The sequence below is a fragment of the Sminthopsis crassicaudata genome, chromosome 6 (assembly GCF_048593235.1).
Source record: "Sminthopsis crassicaudata isolate SCR6 chromosome 6, ASM4859323v1, whole genome shotgun sequence".
Classification (NCBI taxonomy): domain Eukaryota; kingdom Metazoa; phylum Chordata; class Mammalia; order Dasyuromorphia; family Dasyuridae; genus Sminthopsis; species Sminthopsis crassicaudata.
This window is the reverse complement of record NC_133622.1, coordinates 117,024,322-117,046,612: the sequence shown is the minus strand read 5'-3', so window position 1 is coordinate 117,046,612 and position 22,291 is coordinate 117,024,322. Positions and strand designations below refer to the sequence as shown.

At 36.2% G+C, this 22,291-nt stretch overlaps 1 long non-coding RNA gene across 1 annotated transcript in view; it reads left to right on the top strand.

The window, feature by feature from the left end:
- The window catches only part of LOC141546419 (uncharacterized), a 30,141-nt gene extending 10,687 nt beyond the window's left edge, over window positions 1-19,454 (top strand). The window contains exon 3 of the long non-coding RNA XR_012483299.1: window positions 17,876-19,454. This is a non-coding gene — a long non-coding RNA (uncharacterized LOC141546419). The remainder of the gene's footprint in view (window positions 1-17,875) is intronic.
- Window positions 19,455-22,291: the final 2,837 nt, after the last annotated feature.

Sequence of the window (22,291 nt, the reverse complement as noted above, 5' to 3'; positions counted from 1 at the left end):
AAGTATATATATTGTGTTTTTGTATATATGTGAGAGAGAGACACACAGAGACAGACACGAAGAGATAGAGAGGGAATTCTTTTTCAAGGGAGAGGAACTTATAGTCTCATTTCTTCTGTGTAATACACTGTCATTTTAACAGAGACCTTCCTACACAATGACTTAATTCTGATGAATGAATCTAAACATGTAAGTCCAAGGTTTGGGGAGCAGAAAGCTAGAAAGTCTTCATGTTCTTGTATGTGTGTTCCCATTTAATAGGTTGCCTCTCTGGTAGCTAGGATAGTGGAGCAAGTGAAAGATATGTATTCTATCAACTAGCCAACACTCTACCCTTTTCTTATTTTTCAGTCTAAGTACCTCTTAATCATTATTTATTTTTGTTAGCTTTAGCCTATATCTACTCATCACTTCTATTCCTTACAGATAAAGCATTTCATTTTAGTAATTTAAATTTCAGAATTGCAGTTAAGCAATAAGTTTAATTAAGGAAAATACATCAGCAACAAATATATTCATCATATTTGACACAAACAAATCATATCATCTAATTTTAATGTCCTAAACAGGCATAAAAGGTTATGACTCTATATCCTCCATGTCATTTCAGCCCAGCAGGGGGTCTGAAACAAACAGAGAGGAAACAGTAATTTAAACAAAATCCACAAAAACACCAACTTTTCAAGAATATTTCAATGTAACTATCTCCAAACTTAACTAAATCCAGTAATTCTATCTGCCTTAGAGTCTGGAAGAATGGAAATACCAATTTGTAAGCTAGGCTTTAGTTGGAGTGATGAATTCTCCTCTTGATGCAACAGTATGACTACATTTAATGTTTTGAAAGGAGTGGATTCCTAAAGGAAACTCTAGAACAGGCTTTTAAATGCTGCCCAAAAGGTCATTACCCATTCTAACTATGATTAAAGATAATCAAAATCCAGCATATCAATAGGAGAATTTGAAAATGGCAATATATTCCCCACACCACTAATTAAATGGCTGATGTTCACAATATTATTTCATTAGACCAGAATCTTATCCATCTACCAAAGTGAATTTGAAATAAAAGAAAGTTATTTCTCAGAGAGGAAGAGAGAGAAGAAAGAGAGAGAGGGAAAGAGACAGGAGGAGGAGGAAAAGAAGGACAGGGAAGAGGAGGAGAAGGAAGAGGAAGAGGAAAAGGAGGAGGAGGAAGAGGAGGAAGAAGAGGAAGAGGAGAAAGAGGAAGAGGAAGAGGAGGAGGGGGAGAAAGAGAAGAAGGAGGAGAAGGAGGAGAAGGAGAGGAAGAAGAAGAATGAGAAGAAGGAGGAGGAGGAAAAAGCACTTTTCACAAGCATGATGATTAAGGGTAGAAATCCTAATGAAATAAGGATTTGAGAAAATTATAAAAGGCAAAATCAATCATTTTGACTATGTATACATTTAAAAATTTTTGTATGATAAATAAGACAGAGTTAGAAAATAAAAGAAGAAATGCAAAATTTTTTTCATTAAACATCACCAATAAAATTTTAATATTCAAAACCTGGGAGGAATTATAAACATATAAAACTAAGAACCATTTTCAAATAGGTAAGTGTTATGAAAAAGTTTTTTAAAGCTTTGTGAACTAAGAATGACCACAGGAAAAAGTGCTCCAAATAATTAATACTAGGAAAAATGTAAATTAAACTAGCTCTGAAGTTTTATGTGCCTCCATACAAATTGACAATGATGAAAAAAGATAGGCATAAATAATGTTGGAAATGCTATGGTAAGGCAGGAACATATATAACCTGGTGATGGAGCTGCGAAGCCCACAGTGCTGACTATAAATGTAGAATTTAGCAAGTGTAACAGCATGCTAAAGACCAATGTCCTCTGGTACATAAGGAATCCTCAATTCTCTCTCTTTCGTATGCTGAGGGGGCTGCCATGATCATTGTGATTGTTTAAGATCAGACTTTGGTTGACAAACTAGCTCTCCAATTCCAAGGTAAAAAAGGGACATTCCTGGGACAGCCCATGAACAAAAATGGAAACAAGAGACAAGGACAAGAGGAGGTACCCTGGAAAGGAATTCAAGAAGCAGAACAGTAGCACATTAGGAGAACAACAGTGGCACAAATCAATAACCAAAGAAGCAAGAGCGAATCTGAAACAATGAAGTTGCTATCATAGGACTTTCTGACTACAATGAATGTTTTGGTGGATTCTATTTTTTTGAACTTGTGCTTAGAGCCAGACTCAAAGCTGGCAATTTCTTCCTTTCTCTTCTCAGAAGAGTCTATCTCTACCCAAGAAATCTATTGCTGTGCTTTAAAGTTTATTTTGCTTTCCTATTCACTGTGTCTTTAAAGTCTTATTTTTTAAAGCAAAAATATGGTTAACCACTATATTTCTAACCTGTGTTTCAGTACTCAAATACAGTTGGAAGAGAAAACAAATGACTGAGTAGAAATTGGTAGAAAGGAAAAGAAATAGATTGTTAAATTGTGATATATAGTCACTGAGGCAAATTTTCTTAGTTGGGGGCTCAGAGCTATAAATGATAGAATTATTGATTCAATTTTACAACTCCCCAGAACAAAGAAAGGAAACTAAATCTTGGATATTTCAATGGGAAGGCTGGAATGATTTGAAACAGGTAGTTAGGGCTTGGTGACTTCCTTTTCCCATTGCTTATTTCTATTGACTGACTTGAAAGAAAACTAAATCATGCCAGAGGGGTAGCACTAAGAGAGGGACGGCAGAAAAAAAGTCATGCCTAAGAGAGCAATTAGGAAGAAAAAGCCCTAGCCACAAAAATGGGGCCCGGAAGGAAAATAACAATTCCTATTTACATTATAGCACCAAACTGTCCATAGGTTACTAAAATGTGGCTAAATTTTCCATATTCATTGACTCAGCAATTCCATTACTGAATATATATGTGGGAAAGTTGAACACGGAAACTAAAGTGTACTTAGCATAGAAGCATTCTTTATCATAGCAAAGTGTGCTCACTGGTTGGAGAATGGCTGAAAAAAACCTTAACCCTATTGTTATATGAAAGTAATGGAATGTCCATGTATAGTAAAAAAGGATGAATATGAGTAATTTTGAGAAGTGTGGAGAAATACACACTAAATTGATAGCAGAATGCAAGAATCAGAACCAAGAACAACAATACAATGACAAAAGATACAAATTAAAAAAAAACATTTTTAAAAAGTTGACTAATAATAAAAGCAGTGGAGGTCTTGGAAAAGAATTTAATAAAATATAACTCCTTACAATGAAGAAGTAGGGGATTACCAAAATAAAATATTATGTTTTTAATTAATTCTTTTTCTTTATCACAGGAGAGGGTTTTGTCTGGAGGGTAATAGGAAATGACTAATGTAAAGACAAAGGCTATTATTAATAAAACATTTTAAAATAAATATATGTTTTTGTATTTTCCAATCTGATTCTCTCAAATATAGACTTTTCTATCACTGTAAAAAAAAGTTCTTCCTTTGTATAACATCTTGGGATGTTACAAACCTTGGGATGACATTTAACTTCTCTTCCTTCTTTATCTTTCACCAAGTTCAACTGCATCTCACTCCAAATTCTTTTGAATCTATCATTCCCTTTCCATTTCCATTGTCAGTATTCTAAGTCATGCCCTCTCCCTCTTTCCTGAAGAACTTAATTGGATTCCCAATTTTGAATCACCTAGTACTACAATAGACTTCATATGCTACTGTCAAATTAATTTTCTTAAAATGCAATTCTGACAATAATGACATTTGAATTGTGATGTTTTACAGTTATAGAATGCTTTATATACATTGTATAAGTCCCAGCATGTTAAATGAACTTTTTATGGAAGTTCTATGAGAGGACATGGACAAGACCAACTTATAAAAAGCATGAACAAATGGGGATCTGTTTCACTGGAAAGAATAACAACATATTATTTTCATTTTGCAGATAATTAAACTGTTGCTCAGAGAATTGAAGTAGGATGCCTAGAGTAACAAGACTTAGTGATGAGCAAAACCAAGACTGGAGCTAAGGTCTTGCAGATCTTCCAAATTTACTTTTTCTTTTCACTATTTTATGCTGTCTCTCCAAACACATCATTCTCTGTTTTTAAAACTTTCTGTGGTTGCTCAATGCCTAAAGAATAAAGTCTAAATTTCACCTGACACTGGTTACATAGTGCCAGACTATAAGTTCTTTGAGGACAAAAACAGCATTTTTAATTTAAGTTTTGTTCCTCACAACATGTACAAAGCTACCTTGCCTATATACTCAGTAACTAACAAAAAAAAAAAAGGAAAGGAAAGGAATGAGAGTGCAGAAAAGCAACTTTTTACATTTACATGTTCCTGTAGATTTAGAAATTAAGAAGATATCAAGTATTGGGATAAAGAGAAGAAAAGAAAGTCAACAATGAATAGTCAAGGAAAGTAGAATCACTAATCATAATTAAATAATATAAAATAATAGTAATAAAGCATAATCAATAAGAAATTAGGATTGATTTTTTCTTTGTACATTTTATATATAAATGTTCAAATTTTTTTCTATAGAATATGCTCAGTATTCCTTCAAATTTTCTAACATGAAAAATCCAAAGATGCTCATTATTAAACATGAGTCTATATTTCTTGTGAATACATCTTAAATTACACAGAAGAAAATCTTTTAAATATTTCAGCTTAAGGGAGGACCAAGCAGACTCTCCATATAGCCTCATCCACTGGGTAAGTCTGTGCTGGACCACCCACTGGGAAAGTAAAAAGTTAGTACCTATACTACTGCAAAACTTTATTTATTTATTTTAAAGAAGAGCTCCCAATTGCTATAACTGTTCCTCATGCAGGAAGACCCAAAGCCATGTGAAAATCAGTGGCCAACACATTTTGATCAAGTGTTGAAATATAAATTGGTCCTTAACACCCCACTTTATTCCATTTACATTCACGTGGACTGACTCGTTTCATTTATGCTTATCTGAGGGACACAGTCATTAAAGTGGCATGAATAAATCTAGAATTTCAAAGCAAGTCATGTTATTCATTTACAGTTTCACATAATGAAGGAATGATTGAGTTTACATAGTACGTGACTCAAAGCTTGATAGAATATATGTGTATGTATGCAATATATATTCAATAAGATATGTTAAAAAGCATTTAGTATGCTTTTTTGGGGAAATCTTTCTATTACACTATTTGCAATAAGATTTTATCTTGAGAGTGAAAATTAAAGAACATTTTCTCAAAAGCTAAGGGAGAGATAGGGAGAAAAGTAGGGGAGAAAACTTCTAAACCATATAGTGTATGATTTTAATTCCAGTGAACAGGTAATAAAACACACCTCTTTCTCTCCAATGAGAAGTGGGAGGTAATGTATATGAAATGTTGCCTATAATGCCAAGCAAATTTATTTTGTTCAATTTTGCTCAACAATTTCTTTGTGACAAAGGAGAATTTAATGGTGAGGAAGTATGAGAATAACTGAGGTATAAAGATGAATTTTTTCAATGCGTCGTTTTCAAAGTTCTATAAGAATGCCCACACAAAGATTAACTATCACAATTTTCTTATATGTGCTAAAACTACAATTTTTAGTATATGGAAAGCCAGAGAACCTGGCTTCATTTTCTTCCTCTGAAACTACTTTATGTGATTTAAAAATAATCAGTTAATCTCTCAGTTTGCTCATCTGTAAAATGAGGGTTAATGGGAGTAGGTGAATAAGATTCCTTCCACTTCTGGAATTATGATCTATTGACAATCCTCTATATTATTAAACTAATAATAGTAGCTGGAGTTTATAGGGAATTTTACACATGTTAACTCATTTGATCCTCACTACAAATCTGTGATGGAGATACTATCATGATGCCCAATTTACAGATGAAGAAGCTATCTATATCAGTGAGACTTAAGTATTTTTTTCAAAGTTATATAACCTGAAGCATAGTTTAAACTTAGGTCTTTCTGACTTCAAGTCTCATGCTTTATCTATTCACAGTGTCAGCTAACTGTCTTGATTAACTGGACCAGTTATAGGTTTCTAAAATAGAAGTGTATAGGGGAAGTTTGACAAATTTGTGGGAATTAGTGTTATAAAATTTCAATCCTCCTTCTTTCCCTCCTACTAGTCCTCTGTCAGTGTTGCTATATGATTAGTAGGGCAGATTCTCCCCTCAGTAATATGTGATTCAGAGTAACCAAATAGATGTCTCATGTTGTGTTCACTATACTGGTTTACTTGAGATGAGGCTTTGCAATGAATAACAGCATAAAACAATATTATTGGAATACGAGTAAATGAACAAAAGAGAACAAAAGAGAAGACAATCAAATTGAAAAATGTTTTTAAAACATTCTTTCAAATACTGTTGTTGATCAAAAAGTACATTTCCTTAAAGGAGGAAGAAGTAGATGAAAACTTTTGTGGAAATTCAGAAGGGAACATTTGGGTATTTTCAAGAGCTTTGGAAATTGATGGAACTAGTTCTTGTCAAAGACCTATAATGCTTTTCCATTTCCTTGAAATAGGATATATCATTAATACTCATCATGATAGCATGGAACATGATAGCATGATATTATGATATAAACCATATATTTAGGGGAAAAATTACTGAAGAGATGGATCAAGAAAAAGGAAAAGTTTGTTTTAAATTAATTAGGAAATGTATGAGTGTGAGTGTGAGTGAGGAGGTTAAAATAAGTGTGTATATATAAGAAAGGACATTCATGAGTTGAAATTGAGAAATTAGTCATATGAGGAAAAAAGAAAAGATTGTCATAGGAGAATGTTATAGGAAAATCTTTGTTTTGCAGACAGTAGATATGCCTAAGTTTTGTATATTTAATTGAATTTGTATTGCATGATGGTGAAAAGGGAGATATCAGTGAAATGATTTTTTTGATCAGATAATGCCTCTTGTCAAACAATAGGTGACAAAGGAATAAAATTTCTACACTTTTTTTCTTTGGAATTCTTATCTACCCTTTAAAAACCAAATCAATTGAACTCCTCTACACAAATATATGGAATTTTAAACACCCCCCCCCACACAAGTCAAAAGTTTCAGAAATGAAAAGAACTTCAGAATTCATGGAATCTAAACTATAACTGAGTAGAAATCTTCTCTATGACACCAGCAGTAAATATTCATCCAATGACCTCTTCTGATTTCGCCTGTTCTACTTTGCATGGCTTTAATTTTTAGCTCAAATCTTCCTTTGAGCTCAAATCTGTCTTTCTGCAACTTCTCCCCATTATTGGGAAGAACTTTCATTCCTTCTCTTCTACAGATTAAAATACCCCAGTTCCTACAACCATGTCATGATTATTCATGGTCATAGCTTTTTCAATTGACAAGTCACACTATAGGTCTTACCTGACCAACATCACAAATGTGTTTTTTTCCAAAACCCACACAATGTTGAACTTACAATACATTATGACTCCAGGATATTGACATTTGCTTACAGAGTATTTTCTAGTAATGATTTCCTCCCTCTAGTTACATCAGTTATTTTTTAAGCCAAGTATATAGTAGGTCACAGAATTTATCTTTATGATATTTCATCTTATTAGACAATTCTAGCTTGGAAAAGTCTTAACTCTAGCTCTATTATGCAAAATAGTTGATAGCCTATCTTTGGACCAGCTACATATTTAAAAGACATACCATCTAGGCCTTCATTAATATTGTTTAAAATTATCCAAAGAGTCCAGCTCAGATTCTGAAGGTACTCCAGTAGAGGTCTTCTTACTAGTTTATATCAACTCATTAGTTGTGGGATTCTATACAAGTTGTTTAACTTTTAATCTCTAAAATTATAAATTATGAAAGGTGAGGGGAAAGAATGAGCATTTATTAAATACCTACTATGCACCAGATATTGAACTAAGAGATTTATTACTATGTTATTTGGTCTTTAGATCACCCCTGGGGGTATTATTACTATTTCAATGTTACAAAAGAGGAAACTAAAGCAAAAAGAAATTAAGTGACTTGTTCAGTCATAAAACTAGTCAGAGTCAGATTTGAAGTAGGTATTTAAACTCAAATCTTTTCTGACCCACACTCAAAGCTACCTAGCTGAAGGTACTGCCTGCAATGGCAAAGGAAATTCTGTACCAGGATTTTATATCAATGAAATCATGTCTTGTAAAAACAAACAAACAAAAATGAAACAGCTTTGGCTTTCTGTGGAGAATTTTAGGTCATAAGATACTATTTATTCTTGATTTGTACTCTTACACATTCAGTATTCCTAACATGGAATGGCTACTTCTCCACGTAACTCAATAATTTGTACTTCAAACAATCAACTGTTCCCTTTTATCCAGAATCAAGTCAAAGATACAAGTCAAGAATTTAACTATTGCTCTGCCATAGAGAGAACACTAGCACAAGACTGGATTACTGAGCTCCCACATCACTGATATATTGGATGCTGTTTGTATTCTCTCATCTATCCTTCCTTTTTTCCCCCCTCTACTAATCCTCACCCACATGTGGCCTTCCATTTTGCCTCAAGGCACAAGCAATTATTTCTCAACAACTTACATAGTATTTTGTTTTACTATACTTAGTTTCAATTGCTATATAATGTATTAGAGTTACTTGTATTTCTTTCCTTGACAGCTAAGTGGTGCAGAGGTCAGAGCACCAGACTTGGAGTCAGAAAGACTCATCTTCCTGAGTTTAAATCTGATCTCAGACATTTACTAGCTGGGTAAGCCTGGACAAATCACTTAATTTTGTTTTCCTCAGTTTCCTCATCTATAAAGTTATCAAGAGAATTAAAAGGCCAACCACTCCAGTATCTTTGCAAAGACAGCCTCAAACAGGGTCATGAAGAGTTGAACATTAGTAAAAAATGATTTCTTTAGTACAATATATTGTAGTACACTACAATATAGTACTGTATAGTATTTAGTATAGTAGGCTTTATAGACTTGAAGACTAGACTTTGTTGACTTGAAGTTCTAATGATAGGATGTTGAATATTATCTGATTGCTAAAGCTCTACCATTTCCTATCCCAGTGCACACATGTGCATGTGGGAGCACAAACATACACACACACACATAAACACACTGCTTAATAATGATTTTTTATTTAGCTAATTAACTAAATACCAGCAGAAAACAGTTTGATTACAATTTTGAAAAGTAGGATCAAGCTAGGAAGGAAAGAAAAGGAAATCATATGCAATAACATCATTTGAGTTTATTGGATATTCATATACAGAGTTTCCCCAAAGTCTTACTGATGTTTTAAACTATCAAAACTTAATTTCTCTAAATAAGCTTTGGGGTATTATAGAGTTTGATGCATTTAGTCCTGTAGGATCTACAACATGAGCAATTCAAAAGAAGGAAATAAGCACATTTTCCCCATTATATCTTATATGGTCAGATTGTCCATGGAGACAAAACTGAGTTTAGGTTTTGCCTTTTTCTTAAGCACAAGTTTCAACAATGAGAAAGTGTTACCTCCCAGCTGCTCACCTCAGCGGTGGTCAACTTGGTTTCTCACCTTCACCAAGTCTTTGGACTTCTCCAGCTCTGATTATCTCAATCAGAGACCTACCTCTTTAGAGGTTCCACCGCAGAACACCCAAGACACTCAAGTATGCAGCAACAGGTCTTTATTCTAACTCTTTACATAGTATTCCCTAACGTTCCCTCTAGCCTTCCTTCTAGAGTTTCCATCTTTCTTCCTTGGTGTTCCCTCCAGTTCCCACTGAGTTCCCTCCAGTTCCCTGGGAGTTCCCTTGGCGTTCCCTTGAGTCCCTTCCCCCACCTTCTGCAACCTCCTTCTTATAGTCCCCTGGTCACATGACTGAGAGTGCACAGTTTGAGCATGATCAGCAAGAGTGAGGAGGCTTTTCCTCGTTAATGAAGCTTACTCAATACCTTTATGCTCAGTTTATTAGGCTCAGGCAGAATAAGCCTCCAAGTGCCTCTTATACTCTGCCCTTGAAATCTGCCCCTGACCATAACAAGAAAGAAGGGAAATAAGTATTTATAAGCACCTGTATTTGTATATAGGCTAAGCCCTATATACAAATATTACTTGGTTTAACAAGGAAGATCTCATGGTCAATTTAAAAGTCCTGTTGATCCACCTCTTTTTAAAAATCATTGTTGTTGTATGAGTAAAATCTTCTGATTGGGGAAACAGATTAAAGACAAAGGTCAGCATATCTTTAGCAGAAGCATCACATCAATCTGTCTTCCCAACCTCTTATCTTCTTGAAGCCTAGAATCTTCATTAATGAAATCACTGTCTAATCCAGCTACCATAAAATCTACCGATGAGTTCTGCCTAAATTATTGGAATGAACTAGAGCAATGTTTTTCAAAATAAAGTTTTTTTTTTGTTTGTTTGTTTTTTTAACCACTGAGTATCCTTTCAGTGGAGATGTTTTATCAAAAGCAGCACTATTTTCCCATTCCTCCCCATTCATTCTGATGCAGTTTATGGTGGCAGATAGCAAATAAAAGAATATAGAGTAGATGGCTTAGAAGTACTTTATTATACTGCAACTAAATGTTCTATAGAACAAAAAAACCTAAGAAGTATTAGACTAGAGCAATCGGTAGAATGTGATTGGAGAAATGCTATAAAATTTTAAATGAATGAATGGATGGATGGATAGAATATTTATTAAGCTTAGCATAAGTAAGACACTGTGTCTTTAAGTGCTTTAAGATCTCAGATTGGCTAAGATGACAGGAAAATAATAATGATAAATGTTGGAGGGTGTGTGTGAAAACATTGTTGGTGGAGTTGTGAACTGATCCAACTATTCTGGAACAACTTGAAATTATGCCCCAAAGGCTACCAAATTGTGAATAACCTTTGATCCATCAGTGTCTCTATTGGCTCTGCATTCCAAAGAGATCATAAAAAAATGGAAAAGGACTCATATGTGCAAAAATGTTTGTAGTTGCTATTTTTGTAGTGTCAAGGAACTGGGAATGAAGTGGAGGACCATCAGTTGAGGAAATAATTGAAGGAGTTGTGGTATATGAATGTTATGGAATATTATCGTTATATAAGAAACAATCAGCAGGTTGATTTCAGAAAGGTCTAGAGAGACTTACATGAACTGATGTTAAGTGGAGAAGAACCAAGAAAACACTGTACATAGCAACAAGATTATGTGATGATCAATTCTGATGAGCACTGTTCTTTTCAACCATGGGGTAATTCAGACCAATTCTATTAGATTTGTGAACGGGAGAACCATTTGCATCCAGAAAGAAGGCTATGGGGACCAAATATGGATTACAACATAGTATTTTTATCTTTTTGTTACTTGCTTTTTATTTTATTTCTTTTTTCCCCTTTTTTGGCCTGATTTTTCTTATGCAGCATGATAAATGTGGAAATATGTATAGAAGAATTATACATGTTTAATATATATTGGACTGCTTGCTGTATGGGGGTTTGGAGAAAAGGGAGACAGAAAATTTGGAACACAAGGTTTTGCAAAGGTGAATGCTGAAAAGTATCTTTGCATGCATTTTGAAAATAAAAAGGCTATTATTAAAAAAAAAAAGAAAAGAAAAGTAAGGCCTCTAACCTCAAGGAGCTCAAACTCTAATGGTGAGACAAAACATATGGTAGATTTCAGTTGCAAGGCAAATAGAAAGGTCTCGTGCTGAGGAAGAGCAGGTTGTAATGCCTCTTCTTTAAGTCATTTCCAGAGAAAAAATTAGATCAGTTTATTATGTTCAAACTGGTCTAGAAGCATCGCTATTCTAAAGACTTGAGTTCAGGTCTTAGGTTATTTCCAGATTCATCAGATCTGAAGAGAGATGATGGTCAAGATAGTGGTTGAACCTGTCTGAGGCACACCCATCTCTCTTTCAGAGTGATTTGCTGCTTTGGTTAGGCTGGCTTGCTTTCCCTGTGGGAGCTAGTATATTGGGATCCTAACTGGTCCATAGAAGCTGCTTCACTCAACAATGGCTGTGAAAGCCACTGGTTTGGGAAGAGTTGTGACCCTCCCCTTATCTCATCTACACCTGCATTTATCTTTCCATCAGTGGCAGTTGGGAAGATACCTACTTTGAAGTAGATAAATTATTGATATCATGCATGTAAGGTTCAAAGGTGAGTAAACTATACTTGAAAGGAGTAATGATTGTAAATCTAAAGCAAGATAGGTCTTATTTTTCTAAAAAGTAAATGGGTAAAAATTCTTTATTTGGCAATGGCCCCAAAGTGATTTAGTCCCCAAATTCCCTACTTCCTATAATAATGTTTCTAAAAAATCTTGTTATAATTGCATCATACATGTAGATTTTTAAATAATTATAACTTTTTTTTGACAGTACATATGCATGGGTAATTTTTTTTACAACATTATCCCTTGCACTCAGTTCTGTTCTGATTTTTCCCTTTCCTCCCTCCACCCCCTCCCCTAGATGGCAAGCAGTCTTATACAATACATATAGAGTTTTAATGTGTTTCATAAAGAATGAAATTGAAATTTTCAAGTAATGATAGAAATTATGTAGTATAAACCTGACTTTAAAAACCCCAATTAATCCTAGAATGTAAAAATTATAGAACTGGAATGTTTATTTTAATCAATTCAGCTATTTTCACATATTAAATAGCCAGAAAGATAACTTTCTTCCATTGCATTTAGAAAAATGATTTTTTCTAAAGAAAGAGTCTGATAGCCTCACAACCTTGTTAAATGTCTTAATATTGCTTTAGTGTGGATAAGGTTGTAAGGGAGAAGAAGAAGGTGGAAGAAAAGAAGAAGGAAAAGGAAAAGAAGCAGGAGAAACTTGGTAATTTTACTTGATTTCTGGTTTTGCTCTTTATTTTTATTATTGTCTCATCATGATGCAGTGGAAAGAGCACTGAATGTAGAGCTATAAGAACTAGGCCCTAGTGAGTGTTTTGTTCTACCACTAACTTTGGGAAAATCATTTGACTTTGTTGCCTCAGTTCCCTCACCTGTAGAATACTGAGAATAATACTTACCTAATTAATACTCCTTTGTGCATTAGGAAGAAGGAAGGAAGAAAGGCAGGAAAGAAGAAACTAGGGAGGAAGGGATCAACAACAGAAATTGGGTACACAGAAATTTTATCCTTAAACCAAGTTCTTTTTACAAAATAATATTTTATTTTTAAAATTACATTTAAAAATAATTTTAAATATTCATTAAATTTTTTCTCTCTCCCTCCCATTTCCCTTCCTAAAAAAGACAAGAATTTTATATAGGTTATTTTTACATTAGTTGTTCTGTGAAAAAAGAAACAGATTAAAAGGAGACCCCCCCCAAAATAAAAATATTAAGAAAGTAAAAATATGCATTGCTCTGTATTTAGACTTCATTAGTTCCTTCTTTGTTTGTAGATAACATTTTCCTTCATTATTCCTTTGGAGTTGTCTTCAATCATTGTATTGCTGAGAGGAGCTCTTATTCATAGTTGATAATGGGAACAATGTAGCTGGTACTGTAAACAATATTTTCATTCTGCTAATTTCCCTTTCCATCAGTTTATGTAAGTCTTTAAATCAAATTCAAGTCAGAACTGTGGTTAATAGAACTTTCTAAAAGATGAAGACAAATGGAGATACAGGGAGTTCAGGAAATAAGTCCCATAAAGGATTTTTCTTGGTTGAATTTTCCTTGAAATATATCAGATAACAAATATGCATAGTTTCACATCCTTGGACAAAACTGATATGATCAAAAAATTGTTGTCTTACCTATCCAAAATTAATCATCATCTGATAATCAACCTTTTTCTTAGAACTTAGCTTAAGTTTGATTCTTAAACAACAGACGATTATTTGAAGCTTCTCCAGCTTGGTAAGAGTGTCAGAGCTTATACTCTGCTGAAATAACTTTAGAACAGGAGTTCTTTACCTTTATCTTGTCATGGACCCACCGGTAGTCTGGTGAAGCTTACAGATCCCTTTTCAGAATAATCTTTTAAAGTGCATAAAGTAAAATGCATAAGATTATAAAAGAAAGCAATTATGCTGAAATATAATTATCAAAATATTTTAAAAATATTATAGGACCCAAGTTAAGAATCCCCTACTTTAATTCAGGGTCACCTATATATATATCAGTATGAAGATTCTGGTTTAGTACTTTAGAGGAGTATTCTATTAAAATAACGACTGATTTAAAAGGATGAGTTCTTAGGCTGCTTCTGTCCCCAACACCTATGTCTCCACACATGCTTCTTTGTAAAAACATTAGGCATACTCAGTTGTTCCTATTCTCCTTTATGAGGAATGACTGAGTTCCATTCACAGAAAAGACTTACTTTCCTATGTTGTTTTCTCCAAGTATTGGAATTGACATGCCATCTGTTTTTAATATCAACACCGAATGATATGTGTGAATGATTCACAGGTAGCTAACTTTTTGACTCCTGAATGCCTACCAAAGACACATGTGTGGAAAATAATATACATAAAACAAATCTGAAATCTTAATTCTAAAGGAAGATTAAGAATCAGGGAGATTTTGAGTTGAGTTAAAGATGTTAAAAGAGCATAAAAACATGCAGGTGGGGCAGAGTGTTGAAGAAGGAAGTAAGCAAGAAGAAAAGAAAGAAAAAAATAGTTGAAGCAGGAGAGGAGTAGAAAAAAGGAAATGGAGATGTAAAGAGACAGATGAGTTGTTCTCTTACATGAGGCTATGTTGATAGTTAATCTCAGTCCTAGGTCTTTAAACTGAAAATTTAGTGAATGGTACAGTGTTTGGTGCAAATTCTGGAGAAATCTAGAGTCACTTTGAGCCTCTTACAATAAGACTATGCCAGCTGGCTCCCTCTCCCATTTTTGAGTCCTGATAGTACTCCACCCAGATTCCTTTCTTGTCAAACTTGTTTCTAGTCGCCAGAAGACTCCTGAGCTCTTGAGTCTGTGACCTCTTGGTTGAATTGTCAGTTACCCTGGACACAAATAGACAGAGGGTGTCAGATAACATGGTAATTTGCCTGAAAGAGGACTGCTTAAATCAAATCTGTTGTATCCCCACCCCTTCCCCAGCACCCATTCTATCCCTATGCCCACTCTCTTTTTCCTTCAAAATTTCACTGGCCCAATTATGGAACTAAGAGAGATACAATCTGGGTGAGTCACACCTCCTGTTTATCTCTTTGTTCTGATGTTCAAATTATCCCTCTGGAGCCAGACTGCTATAATGACATTTCAGTAAATTTACTTTTTGGGGGGGGGTTGATATGGGAATTGGGGGTAGATAATTTTTTCATATTTTAAGGATCTTGGGAATGTGTGTGCATATATTTGTTTGCTAAATTCATAATCAAAGAATTAAAAACTTACAATATTGATGTCAGATAAAGCAGCACCAACTAAGAAACCCTACCTTAAAATCAAAACATTTATCTTGAGGGTGATGACCAAATCCATTTCTGATTCTTACCACACATTTAGGGATTCTCTCACAGATAACACTTAGATGGTGCCTCTTTCTTGCCCCCTGTCATCTGTAAACTACAAAGACAAGAATACACAATATATGGACACACTGCCTAAGAAACAGATACTTATTGGGAAACCTCAAGTCATTTAAGTATCTTGAAAAATGATCGTTACCATTTATGGAGTGTACAGACAAATTTGGAGTTGTAGACATTGAGCAGATCTAAGATCAAGCCATAACACATACCCAAGAAAAAGAGAGTGTAACACAACTATGCCTATTACACAAAACTACAGATTCAAAGTTCTGGTTCTTAATCCCTCTGGTCTGTATTCCTTAGATATCCTAAGACAACAATCATTTATAAAGTGTTTAATGTGCCAAGCCTTGTGCTAACTACTGGAGATATAAAGAAAAGTAAAAATATAGTTCCTTCCCTCAACGAACTCTCATTCTAATGGCTTCTACCTGTACCCTTAATAAGGAGAGGTTGACTAATTCATAATGGCCAAATTCTTGGAAAGAGGAGTGCTAGTTTTTTTAAATACAAAATGTTTATGTGCTGAAATAAAATCAGACTCTTTAATGGACAGTGAAAAGTGCCTTGACTCTGAATTAGAGTATCTTGAATTCAGATCCCAATTCTCACACATATTTGGAGAAGTCACCCTCTTTGAGAGTTAATTTCCTTATCTGTGAAATTAGGGGACTGGACAAGATAGTTTCTGAGGCTCCTTCCAGTTTTCAGACTATTGATCTTTTGTTTGAAGCTGGGTTTGCTGTTTCTGGATGTTGGATGAATTTGTGGAAGACTGATGATAAACATTATTCTCTGGATCTCAGCACCCTCAAGTCTCGAATGAAGAGGTTGAACTAGATGATCTCTAAGACCCATTTCAGTTCTAATACTTTATTTATAAAGTCTTTAAATGAAGGGCTATGGAGAGATATATCTTTGGCATGTACCCACTGCATCTTCACAAAATTAACTTGAAAAGAAAAAGGAGACCTCACCTCCAAGAGAAGATTTTTTTTTTTTTTAGATTCAGAGAGAAATGGATAAAAATGAGAGGTATGCTTTAAAAAAAAATTTCAGAGTTTACTCAAGAGTTAGATCTTTCTCATTTTTAATCTAAAAGACAGTGCCTTGAATTTTCTTTTTTTCTGTTCTTTCACGTATACCTACACGTGTATGTTCTTGAAGACATACATATGAAAGCACTCCATTTCCTTTTAAAATTATTATTTCTTGTTAAAGAACAATAATGTCAGAGTTTATATGTTAAAAATCAAAGAACTGCTCAGTTAGGGAAGCTTGTATTCATGAAGGCCTTGTCACAAAACTATGAGGTTTTTTTGTTTGTTTGTTTGTTTTTAGAACCTTAAGTAGGGTGATTGGAATTAATTCTGTTCCCACCCTAGGGGAAAATTATTGCCTTGCCCAAGCCCACAGATTTCCCCAAAACCCACCAAGATTGATACAACATAACTCTGCACTCATCTCATCTCATCTCATTTCATTTCACCTTACCTCACCTATTTCTTTCACTTCCCCATTCCTTCCCATCCCATCTTCCCCAATAAACATTTTATACACAAATGTAGACACACACACACACGCACACACAGTTGTTCTTTGTGTTTTTTAGTTTTAGTAGCTACCTCTTTCTTAGGTTTCTACCACCTGTGATGTCCTTCTCTTATAACAAGTGGACTCCTTTCATTCAGTCTCTGATCCTCAGAAGTGGCAATGCTTCCATTTCCGTGGTTTTAGAAATGGTTATTGTTTTAAGTCTCGACTTTCTTTTGCTTTTCTCATTTTTAGCCCTTCAAAGAATGTCTACTAATAGCATTTACCCATTCCTTCCAACACTCACACTTTTTCTTTCCTTATTGTCCTTTTCTCCACCCAACCACCAACCAAAGACAACTACAATTCATTGCTAAGAAGATTATTCAAATCTTCACAGAGGAAAAACTTCATAGGCAAAAACGAGTGATTGGCTAATTGACCCACTTCCTTTAAAGTCTTCAACTCTTATTTGCAAAGGGGTAAGCCAGTAATAGCCCTATATTGGGGGAGGAAATTAGGTGGGCCTGGGTTCAGAACATCCCTAAATTATAGATTCATTTCACAAGATTCTGATAGATGATTCATTTTTATATGTAACGTTTTACCCTACACTATAGTTCTGAGAAGTTAATGTTCAACTGCGCAGACACTTGGGAGTAAGACAGGCAGGAGAGGCTGAGGGGAATGATATTCAAGATATATGCATTAATATGTGTGTCGGCTGGGCGGTGGAAGGGGGAAGCAGAAGGGGAGAGAGTGAATGAAGATAAATGGGGACTGAATTGCCCCCATGAAACTGATTTTAAGCTTATCTACTGGGTTTCTCTTTAATAGTTTGGTACGCTTTTCTGCCTTTTCTGATCAGGGTTGAATACGCCGGAAGAGGAGAGAAGGAAGAGCTCTGTTTGGGTGCGACTGAGTTCCCTGTGCAAGCTCCCTCCGGGTCAGCAGGGCCCGTATAGGACCCCAAGGTTGTATCTGGCCTCTGAGCAGCTAAGCGCTCCCACGAAACAGAAGATGGAGAAGCAAGAGCCCCAGGAACCCGAAGCCAAGCCCTCTGGAGCCCTGAAAAACTACTGAAGCTGCCGCAGCAGCGCTGGCGCATCAGGAGTAGCAAAGACCGCCCACGAAGCGCCAAAGTTCACCGCGCCAGCAAGGGACCGTGCGCAGCGGCCAGCTTGTCTGGCGAGCCGAGCTATCCTCTGCTGAGTTGCCGCGGCTCCGGGAGCCCAGCACGTGCGACCAGGGCCGAAGGCGTGGCTGGGAATGCGTATGCGTGGAGGGCGCTTTGCCGGAGGAGACACAAAAACCTTAAGAGCAATCTGGGAAGTGATGCCAGTCAAGATTGCCAGGCTGTGGACTACGGGTTGGAGAAAGGAGAAGGGATAGGAAAGGCAAGGAGAGTGGCATAGGGGCGTCCCCTTCCATATGATTTTATGTGCAATTTTATATATAGCAATCCACAAATTAAGAAGTGGGAGTACACCGGATATTCCCGGACTAGTCATTAAACACATAGGGGTCCCTTTCTGGCTTTTCTTTGGAAGTACAGTCTGAGGGAATGGATTCTCTAATTCAGCGCCCCCACCCCTTCCCCCCCAACAACAACAACAACAAAAATTACTCCCCTGGAAAGAGGGGGGAGGAAGAGGAAGTTCTATACAAGGAACCTCGGGTTCCTGTTTCACTCTCTCCTTTGTGAAGAGGACACTGGATTAGTCAAGGCAATCTGAATTTAAATCCTACCTCATTCACTTGCTAGCCGTGTGACTGTGGGCAAATTCTTTAACTTTCTCTGTAAGCCAATTTCTTCATTTGTATAAAGAGAGAGTTGGATTTGATGGCTTCCATGGCCCCTTCCAGATCTTACCGTTAGCAGTTAAATGAGATGTGGTCAGGTAAAGAAGTCATCTGCTTGTGTACTTTTAACGCTGCGGGCTCTGGGTCCGAAGCGTTCCTAATCCCCCTGTTCACTCCTTCCACGAGACGTAGGGGATTGAGTTGGAAGGGGGAGCTCCCTGACTCAAAGTCAAGCCAAACATTTACAAGGGGATTGTTTCTGGAGAAGCAGATAAACCAGACTTTGCCTTATCAGATCAAAGCATCCCCCTTGATTTAACTCTGATGCTGCTCATCTCCCAGCCTCCTTCCAGTCCTAGTTCTCCCAGTCCCCTCTACCCTTCACTCCCGCACCTTCTCCAAGTCAGCAGCTAAAAATACTCGGGGTAGTCTACATTGAGAGCAGCCAAGAGAATGGAGTCCGGCTATCTTTGAAGGAGTCATTCTTGCGACGAAGATGGTCTCTTTTCTGGGAGGGAATGGGAGCCAGAAAACTATGAAAAAACTGGTATCAAATGGACAGGCCCTGAGACTTGACTTAAATGCCAAAATCAAAACTTGGCTTGCTGAGACAATATAAATAAAACAGAGACAAAATTCAAAAACTTCTTGCTCCCTCTCTCTTCTGTATTTGGTGACTAAGATGCGGCCATCAATTTATCGGGCTCTGGAAAAACTTTGATCCTGGCTGTGAACAGAGAATGAGCATTGCACTGAGGAGGCACAGGCCCTTCCTTTCAGTTTCCTAAAGCTAGGTGAATAGAAGGATTTTATTCTAAAGATTTTCTTTCTTTCTTTCTTTCTTTCTTTCTTTCTTTCTTTCTTTCTTTCTTTCTTTCTTTCTTTTTCTTTTTCTTTTTCTTTTTTTTTTTTTTTTTTTGTTTTGTTTGTTTGTTTGGTGATGGGGCAACAGAATGAAGTATTAAAAAGGATTAGGAAAGTGTAGTGCCCTTTACTATTTCTACGACCTTAGAAAAATCACTTAAGAAAAACTCTCCAGGTCTTGCTTATTCTGTTGGCAAAAGAAGAGTAGGCGGGTTGGACTTTACTCTCCCTGGGTCTCAGTTTCTTTTTCTGTAAAATGATTCTTGCTCTTCTAGTTCTTCTGGTTCAAATTCTATGTCCCGTTGTCCAGAAGCTGGTCCTTTCTTACTGTAAATCCTACATATTTAGGATTCCCTCTTCCCCAAAGTGATCATCCTTAATGTATGCCCATTACATGCTTAAAAGAACACATAAATCTTCTTCTGGACAGTCCCATAAAGAGCTATAACATCATCTAACTCCTCTTTAACTACAGCTGCCATTTTGTAAGGCCAAATGCCCAAATTATCATGGCAGAAGTCATAGTGTAGGGAAAAAAAAACAACAAAAACCACAACAAAGCAGAGTAATAACCAACTATCTCCTCCCATGGAAAATTTCCTTTCTTCCTTGCTGTCTGAAATCTTCCAACTGAATCTAAAATAAATATTTAAATGAAACACGTAATATACTTAGAACAAAGGTGAGTTGAAGTTAGTTTTTCCAAACACAATGCCTTCTGAATTCTATCTTTTACTGATAGGAGAACAACAATAAGGGGTCTGTGTTTATTTGGGAAAAGGAGTGGGGAGGATAAATAAACCTCTCTGATTTTTGGATATTTTCTTCCTGGAGTCATTGAGCACATGTCCTATCCTCCACCTCCAAGTCCCTTTTATTCTTAAAAAAGTAAATTCATTCAGTGCTTATAAACGTGTTTCAACTTAAACTACCTTTTAAAAGCCTGTCTTGAATTACCATTTAGTCTGTTAAACTATAATTGCCAGACCTGACATTATAGAGGAACACAGAACTTTTAAAAAAATCTCATACAGAATTGCTAGTAGAAACCCTCTTCCCTTTGTATTTTATCCTTTTGTTATCCTCTTTTCTTACTTACAGTTGTGTATTAGATGAAGCTTCCCGATTGTTTAAGTCAATCAATAGTAGTTTATATTCATAAATGTCACTGATGTAATTACAGGAATAATTTTTCTGATCCCCTTAAAAAAACCCGAATGTTCCAGAAAGCCGGAGCAATCCTACCTGCACTACAAAGTGAATCCCCAGATTTCCTCTCCCGGAGAGAGAGCAGGGGGACCGAGAGTGTGCGGGTGGATTAGGATGTGTATTGGCAGCCAGACAGCACTGTTTATTCACATTCGGGGGGCCCTTTGGGGCCAGCCTGTAAGATCGTGCTGCTTTTAATAGACCCATCTCAAAAAAAAAAAAAAAAAAAAAAAAAAAAAAAAGGTCAGTTGAACTTCAGGGCGTTAAATTGATGAGGGTTTTGTTAAGAACCGAGATTTAAAACACTTTCTTTTTCCCTATTAGTTTTTTTTTTTTCCCACCCTTATCCCTTCATACTTCTTGAAGGGTTCCCAGATTTAACTGGGAGTCTGAGCCGGAGGAGGAGGTGGTGGTAAAGGCAAGAAAGACCGAATCAGTGAATTAGACTCGTAATCTAAAAAGATCTTGGATCCAGAGACTCTTTTAAAAAATCGTGACCTAGCAAGACTTTCTAACGTGGGTTTCCAGGGGTGGAGGTATGTGTGTTTAATCATCTCACAAGCAAGCTGAAATCTGTACTATTTGGTAAGCAAATCAGACATAAAAGTGGGTAATATTCCACCTCTAATTTGGAAAATTCAAGTAGAGTAAATATAAGGGATTTTGTTTTGTTTGTGTTTTAAAGCAAAAGAAGACAAAAAGTTGGGCGAAAGATCTTGGGAAAACTTTGATCCTTTGACAGGTTAGAGAGACTGAGTACTATTCTCTTTCCGAAAAGTTGTAAAGAGAAGGAACTGCACAGATTAGGACTAGAGGCGGCGAGGGGTGGAGGAGAGGCCGAGGTGAATGAGTAAGAATTTAGCTATCTGGCGCCTGGGCTTGCCTGCCATCTTTGAACCCAGGTAGAGGAGGAGGCTGACTTTCATGCTATAGATCATTTAAGCACTTTAATACACAACTAGCTCAGAAATCATTAAGAGACTTAGAGAGGGAGAGAAAATACCCTTACACTCACCGGTAATAAGTGTCGACATGCAGCAAAAATCGATTGAGTGGAACCGAGATGGTGGCAGTGGTCACGGCTGGAGAGAGGACCAGAGGTGTGTGGAAGGGGAGGTGGTGGGGAGAGGGAGGTGGTGGGGAGAGGGAGAAGCTGGAATCCCACAATACCGTAACCCAACTTTTCTTTCTCTCCTTGCAGTAGAGAAGTGGACGTAAAGGCAGGGCAGGGGGAGGGAATAGGGTTCTTTTGGAGGACCGCTACAAAAAAAGGGTACTCATATGAGGAAAGGGGATTCCAAGCTTCAGATAGTCCCTACCCTTCAATCCACGACAATCTAGAAAAGAACGTTACAACTTTCTGTCAACTCCAGCTTCCACTGGGTATGTTCAATCTTGCAGATTAGTA